We start from the raw sequence: 7,596 nt of genomic DNA on the forward strand, positions 1-7,596 counted from the left end.
CAGTTGTAGCTAAAATAAAAATGTATGGCATCAATTGCAGGGGATTATGTAGGGAAAACATGTAAATTAATTTTGTTGCAATATTCTTATTAGAACTAAAGATATGGATGATTTCCGTAACGCTTGCCATATAACGCCTCGAGATGGCTATGGTGAGGTACCCAACCAGAGTTGGGGGGTCGAGCACGCTCCACTCTACGGGAAGGCTGCTCTATTACATTCTTTACTCTCTGTTTCTATCCCACCTATTCATACAAAAACTCAAGTAAGTCAAAATATTGATTGGGGAGCTTACATCATAACAGCATGAACACATTTCAACGTTCTGCAAAGTCATTTCATGATAACTTTGTTATTCTATGTTAGTGTTTCGAATGAACTCGATCTATTTTGAAAACAATTCAGTGAAATTCCAGAGAACAGTGATCTAAAACTGAATTGTTAGCTGAAAATCAAAACTAATTCGAGAAATAATTACGATTTATTTGAAAACGAGTATTTAGGCTACACAAGACTGATCGAGGATTTGTTATGAGAATTTATTCATTATTCTGACAGGCTACTCTTAACCTAGCGCCGCAGTGCAGGATGGTTTTTCACAGCTTGGCGTTGTTGTCATTTGAGATGGGTGTCTGGCTTGGAAGTGTTTCGGCCGCATTGCAGGATGACAGTTAACCGTTGCCGGAAGATCAACAGCTGGGTTTTTTTCGTTATTTTTCGTGATAGAGAAATTCTGATTGCAGATTCGTTCTCAGCGACCCCAAGTTTAGCCTGAAGGCTCAGAATGTCAACAATGTTTTTAAATAATTAAAAATCATCATGAAAAGTCATTATACGAATAAATAAATAAATAAAATAAATAAATATGGTAGTACACCACGTTTCTGGAAACTTTTTACTGGTGCCTCAGTACTGATGTACAGTACTCAATATTTTTCGATTTTTTTTTTGTCAGAGATTGATGAAAATCTATAAGAACTTATATTGTTTAGAAGTTAATCTTAATACAATAACATACTTTGTTATTGCATTGAGGTGAAAGTAAAAATTGTCCATCGTTTTGTGTAGATCAATATCTACCTATAAGAATGTCGGCTTGCAGTCGGCTAGATTGATGTTTACGTTGAAATCCAACACTTCTTGGTAATGTATGTCATAATATATAATAGGATACTGTATTATTATTCAACACAATAGTCTATCTCTTTGAAGTAGCAATATTCGACATCGATGTAAAACGAAAGAACGTAATGTGAACAAAAAAGAATGTTTTTGTTAAAAAAAATCATCAATAAAGTAAATAAAGTATTCAAAGTAATTTTTATGATTGTTCTGCCGGTTCTTAGAATTGCTGGTGTTCTTTCATTTCTTCTTCTGGAGGCAAATACAATACTTAGGCCAGTTTCACACGGCAGAGACCTCGCTCCTGGAATATCATATTACGGAAGATCATATTTCATATTTTGCAGCTCTCCTGTACTTTCACATGGGGATCTTACAAATAAGCCGACAGATCTAACAACTACGCCGACGTTTGCTCAAAGTATGACTCATCACTTTTTCTCAAAGTCTAACTTCCTTAAAAATATAGATAGAAGATTTCTGATTTCGGATTTGGATTCAGCGACCCCAAATTCTTTAAAGCATAAGTCCCATTTTCAAAAATACCCGAAAACAAGGGAGTTATAGCTGTTTTTAGTATAGCTTTCCATTATCATATGATTATATAGTATATACTAAGATAATAATACTCCTGCCTCACAAAGGGACAGGCAAAGGTTTTAAGAAGTTTTTGAACACCTGAGAAGTTTATACATAAACATTTTCAATTTTTAAAAGTTCTAGTTTTCCAAAAAAATATTGAACTATGAAAAGATGAATCCAAATATGAAATCATAAATCATCTCCACTCATCACCCAATAAAATAGGAAATTGTACAAAATTGTACAAAAAAGGAATGTTGTACAGTAAAATTCACTGAATTTCAATTGTCATTCAACAATCCAATTTATCAGGTTCAAATCGTTGAATATCACTTTAAATTCCCAGCAATTATTGACTATTTCTTTTTACAATCAGAAAAATCTATTATGAACATACAGTATAAACATTGTGCTGATCTGAATCGATTTATGGTAATAATAGGAATTGAAAGAATAGAAAATGTCATGGCATTCCAAGTAGTGATGTCTGTGTATTAGAACTGCTGAGTTGATAATGCGTACTGAAAAAAAGTCATGAATAGCTCAGACCAGCCTGGCCTGTGATGAACCTGTATAAACAATTCATAGAATTCTTAGAATTCATAGGAACGGTAAAAAAATCAATTTTACAAAAATCGATGTACATGTAACTGGATTTAGAAGATCAATACGATAATGTTCTCTATCACAATTTAATCATAGAAATGTTTAAGTGAAAACGTTGGGCGCAAACCTTCTGCCATGAGGAGACAAATAAATTTATGAAAAGCTTGATAGCTTGAATAGTGATCTGATATTTGTTACACGTTTTTATTCTAAGACATAATATGTCTTAGACTAATTTTTAATGTTTCTTCAATCGGCAGGAAAACTTTGGTTTTTCAAAGTTATCTTACTCCCTTATTTTGGGTATTTTCAGAAATCAAGATAAATAACCTACCAAATTTCCTACACAAATACAGTGTGAGTTGCATTATAATAGCTACAGTACTTACATACTGTATAGTACAGTACCTGTTCGTTTTTACCGTAAAAACAGCCATAACTTCCTTGTTTTTGGATATTTTTGAAAACGGGACTTATGTGTTAAAGAATTTGGGGTCGCTGAATCCAAATCCGAAATCAGAAGTCTTCTATCTATATTTTTAAGGAAGTTAGACTTTGAGAAAAAAGTGATGAGTCATACTTTGAGCAAACATCGGCGTAGTTGTTAGATCTTGCCTCTGCTTGCCTCGAGGGGAAAAGACATGACAAAACGAGGTTCCTGGATAGGAGTCACCATGTGAAAGACACAATTTGACTCAATGTACTTCGACAAAAAAACGTGAACACTGTTCAGTGTTCAAGTTGCACGTCTCCTATCATGTGAAAGTAGCCTTATTCTATACACTGTCACAGAATTACAAATTAAAATTATAGGAGTTTTCTCTGATACTGTATATACTGTTAACGTACTGTATATATGTACTGTAAATTAATAGATATAGAACTGGAATAGTACTGTACCATTTTTCAAACAAACAATAATTATAGTTTTTTTGAATTATTAGAGAACACTTGGCAATTGATGATTTAACGCACTATACACTTCGGGACTTTTTTCTGTCCCGTCTTCAGGTACAAATTCGAAATAAATAAACATCATAATATAAGATATCATATGTTCCTTGTAGTTGTCTTTTTGAATTCATCATTTGCTTGTAATTCTGTTACTTTATCTTGTCGTTTGAAAGATTGAGATGTGACCTAGTCTCCGTAATTTCATTTATTTTAGTGGTATGAATAAGCTCTATTTTCTTTCTATTGACTTGTTTGCAGTACCTAGTAGTTCGAACTTACTGCTGGCGCACAAGTTGTATGCTGGTAGTGCCATTATGTAAGTTAGAATATTTATTTTATTAATCTGTATTATGTTGTGGCAAAATAAAATGAATTTGAATCAGTATTGACTAATTCAAGATTATTAAAACAATGTCTATCAATTTGTTGATTATAAAAATATAACATAAGGTTTTCAATGTTTAATGTTTTGAATACTAAGTCAACACTGATGTTTATTCATTTTGAATTTTCACCTGGAGATGGGAGTAAGTGCTTTCAAATGATTTTAATGGTTTTATAATTTTATAATTTTAGGTTTATTGTATTTTAAAAAGAAGTAAAAGGTCTTTTTTAAAATTCTGTACTATTTTCATTTGTTTTATCTCTGTATTTTAGTTATCAACCGATTAATTTATTTATTACTGCCGATGAATAATATTGATCCCTTCAATAATTGTGATTTTTATAATAATTGCTGACATCCGGTATCACAAAAAACTTTGAAAATTCGAAATCAGAACTTTCCTATCACGATTAATGGCCAAGTTGCCCAAGCCGCGAAAATTGCTGAGTACAAATTGACGTCGCTCGACAGTGAGACGCTGTCGATACGCACAAGTGTGCACTGAACTGAACTTGGCTGTCAACAGAGAGTCGCTCCACTCGTAAAAACGCTACTGGCTAGTGTCGCAAATGTGCATCGAGCCTAAAGTTTTCAACCGTATAAGCACACACCATTTCATACAAAAAACATTCACCGATGATGTTATGATATACATCAGAATAAACTTTTAAAAATTTTCTAGCAAATTTCGTTGAAAGCCAGCTTTCCTGCACATTTTATCAAGCCCATCACTTAGCATCATCCGGACAGCTGTCATTCAGAAATTTTGACTCGCAATTAATTTTTCCTCGATTACAAAGAGTTGGGAATGTGATGGATGGATTTGACAGTGAAGCTGACAAGGTAGGAGGTATTGAGCATACATCTGAGCCGGTGACTGAAAATAGCCACTGACCAGTCAAAGCAGTCAGTCATCACCGATTAGACGACTGGACACAGAGTACAAAGCCTCGGTCTGCAGATGACAAGCTCGGCCATTGTTCAATACACGTGGACATTATGCTGACAGCAGCTAAATGCGGGCTTCAACAAAGAACAAAAGAGTCCAAGCTGTTCACAGCATGCGGTTGTCATTTCAAATTGAAATACTGTACAGGATTCTCTTTTAGTACATCATATTTTTTCGACCACCTACGTAGAACTGACTGTTCCGAGAAATAAAACGAATCTGAACAATAGAGTAATCAATCATAACGTGAATTCATAGAGAGGAACTTCAATCACATTTTTTCCCACTACCTACGTAGTTTACCAATCAGATTTTTCAAGCCACCTACTACGTGGAACTGATGGTTTCAAGGAAAAGAGAGTCCGTACAATAGAGCCATCAATCATATTGTAAATTCATGCGGATTTCGTTCCTTTCTTGTATTTTCCCTTGATGGTTATAATCTATCAACCTGAAAAATTCAGAATCTTATTGTATGAGAGACATATTCATACAATAGACCATATCATTGCGAATTCATGTAATCCAATATACACGTTATTTATTATTTCCTCTTGGACATCATTTTTTGAATCACATATTTCCATGAATGTGCGATACTATCGGAGAAATTTTTCGATACATTGTACAAATTTATTTTTATCAAGTTCTTGTACTACGAAGAGCAAAAATATCGATCTTGTTTCAAAAGTAACTCAAGCTTCAAATTTAAAAAAAATCATTCCAATGGAAAATTTTCTATAATAAATACAAGCCACTATTAAAGATCATTATTTTATGTGAATTCTTTAATCTTTTAAAATTCATTCATATCGACTAAAATACTAATGATAAAAAAGCTGATATCTGTATCAAACATCAACTCCTTGATTACTTCATAGGTCTACCATTTAAATTTTTATCGAATCAGAATCCACTACTGGCATTGGAATCATTGATTTCTATAATTTATTATTGTTATATGGTTGACTATTTTTATAATGTATTACATAATCTAAATGTGGTTGGTTTTGATTCATGGTGGAATATAGTTCCTTAGAACTAAATGCAGAAAAGTCCAATATAATCGTTTATGAGCTACATAATTATTGAAAACTACAGTTGATTCCAATAGTGTATAATTTAAGTAAAGGACTGATTCTGAATAATATTGACAACACAAAATTAGTAAGTTGTAGCCCGACCAAGCACCGTTACCACAAAATAACAAATTAAATCAAACATTTAATATTTTAATGTAAATAATACATAAGTTTACCTAAGTTTATTATCTTTTTGTTCATCTACAAATTATAAGTGTGTTTCTGGTTTATTTCTTCATGCTGGGACTCCCATATAGGCCTTTGCCTCGGGAGTACCTAATTATTTCCTTTCAGATGTTTGTGTGTGTAGAAGTGATATTTTGTTTTTTCAGGACATCAGCTATATACAGACTTTTGTATCACTTAACTATTCATACAGTGTAATTAATATTATTTTATATAATATTGTTTTTTTTCTTTTGTACACATCTTAATGGAAATAGAAATTATTATTATCATTATCATTATTATTATTATTATTAGTCGTAGAGCTCCCGAAGTGGAAGACGCTGAGTAAAATCATGATCATCGATTTTTATTAGACTTGGCGGTTTTCTTGTTCGCCCACCAGCTTTTCATTCTCTGAGAAAATGCAGCTTTTCTTTCTTCACTCCATCTTGTGCCAACTCTTGGTGCTTTTATCTCTGGAATAATTTCCCATTTGTTCACTTTTGTTTTATTATCATTATTATTATTCATTTCATTCATCACATTACAAGTGAGTGTTTATTGCAGTCAAAGTCGGCCTTTGGCAAGACTTTGATGCATTACTAAACTGAAATGTTCAAAAATGATCTCACAATGGATGCTGTGCTGAGAACAACTGCTTTTTCCATGGCATATTTTGCACTTTTTGATATTCCCATCTGACAAAGATTTGCTGACACTTTTCTAGTTACAACTCCAACCGTGGAGATAATTACAGGAACAATAATTGTGACTTTTTCTTGCATCCAGACATCCTTGATCTCAGCAACCAAGGTAAGGTTCTTATTATTATTATTATTATTATATTCATAAAGACTTTCATGGAGACTATCATACATCAAAGCACATTTTCTTCATTCTATTTCATAAGACATTTTACACAATACAGACCAAGGAAATGGGATCTTTTGATGCAATTACAGCAGATTATCACAGGAAAGTATAGAAGTTAACTTATAAGACATTAATTTGAATAATCCCTGGATGACACTGCCTATTTCAATAATAGCGGACGCGGTAAGTGTTACGAAGATAAAAAAAGTTCAACCTCCACGAAAAAAGATAAATGTAATCAGTTGAAACATTGATGCAATCAATATAACCGTTGATATGTATCAGTCACTTGAAATGAAAACTTCACCGAGGAAAATATTAATTCCGCTTGGCTTTTGACGAAACTAGCCAGAAACGAACCACCATTTATCAACAGTCTGATAACTCTTATTGAACTGGAAACAATGATGACTTGATTTGTATTCGATTACAGCAATAATTTCTTTTATCAAGAATAATTTCTGAAATTTTCTAGAATTGGACAACCATTTTAGATATATCCGATAAATATTACTCCTGATAGAGTAGCAAAGTTTAGAAAAGTCACTGCTTCAAATTATACCCTAAATAATTCATCCGTACGAATGAAATACGTGTGCTATTTTTCAACCTCCGATCACATATCATGAGACACAAACAAGGGTTAGGGGGGCGATTTTCACAGAGCTGAACAGCTGGTCACTAATAACTTATACTTTTTCCCCAAACTCACAAGATGACTTTGAGGGCAGGGCCTACAAACTATTAAGAGCAATGTTATAATTCGGAAAAAGGGCTGAAACAGGCACTTCGTTCTAGCGTGTTTCGGACGCTATTTTCCAACCGATAATCATGAAAATGGTACCAAATTGTTCAGAAAGATTTGGCCATCTGGC

This window comes from Nilaparvata lugens, chromosome X (assembly GCF_014356525.2).
Source record: "Nilaparvata lugens isolate BPH chromosome X, ASM1435652v1, whole genome shotgun sequence".
Taxonomy (NCBI): domain Eukaryota; kingdom Metazoa; phylum Arthropoda; class Insecta; order Hemiptera; family Delphacidae; genus Nilaparvata; species Nilaparvata lugens.